This window comes from Etheostoma cragini, chromosome 13 (assembly GCF_013103735.1).
Source record: "Etheostoma cragini isolate CJK2018 chromosome 13, CSU_Ecrag_1.0, whole genome shotgun sequence".
In the NCBI taxonomy this organism is placed as follows: domain Eukaryota; kingdom Metazoa; phylum Chordata; class Actinopteri; order Perciformes; family Percidae; genus Etheostoma; species Etheostoma cragini.
The window spans coordinates 24,204,604-24,205,524 of record NC_048419.1 but is presented as its reverse complement, the minus strand read 5'-3'; positions in this window follow the sequence as shown (position 1 = coordinate 24,205,524).

Below are 921 nucleotides of genomic sequence, written 5' to 3'. Positions count from 1 at the left end.
CATATTTGGCAAGATCAGTGGCCGAGACCGAGACAAATCCGAGACCATAGAAAAACGGTCTGGAGTCCGGACTCTAGTCCAAGACCGGACCTGAGTACTAGAGCCCTGATGTCATTTAGCTGACAATTTTATCCAAACCGACTTCCAGTTAGGTGCTTTCAACCCTCAAGGTGGAATCTCCAGACAAGTAGTAGTAAATGCAAGTGCATTAGCTTTAAATAAGCAAAACTACAAAGATCCATGCGAAAGTACAGCTTCCAGAAATATGTGTAAAAACTAAAAATACACAATCACATGACACAACTCATATAAAATAAAATTCACACTTAAGACAAAGGCAGACACACAGCTCAGCTCCACCGGTGTAGTTTAATTTACGTTTAACACCTTTTTAAGACGGGTGTGTCAACGACTTTCATGTTTAAAACGCAACTCTTTCGCTGCGACTGTTTCACTGCGACTGTTTTATTGCGACTGTTTCACTGCGACTGTTTCACTGTGACTGTTTCACTGTGACTGTTTCACTGCGACTGTTTCACAGCGACTGTTTCACAGCAACTGTTTTACACCGATTGTTTCACTGCAACTGTTTCACTGCAACTGTTTCACTGCGACTGTGTGCGACTGTTTCACTGCAACTGTTTCACTGCGACTGTTTTATTGCGACTGTTTCACAACGACTGTTTCACAGCGACTGTTTCACAGCGACTGTTTCACAGCAACTGTTTTATTGCGACTGTTTCACAGCGACTGTTTAACTGCGACTGTTTTATTGCGACTGTTTCACACCGACTGTTTCACAGCAACTGTTTTATTGCGACTGTTTCACAGTTAGGGTTAGGGGTTGTTGGACTTCTGTGCTAGTCATGGATTGTCCATAACAAACACCATGTTCGAACATAGGGATGCTCACAAGTGTAC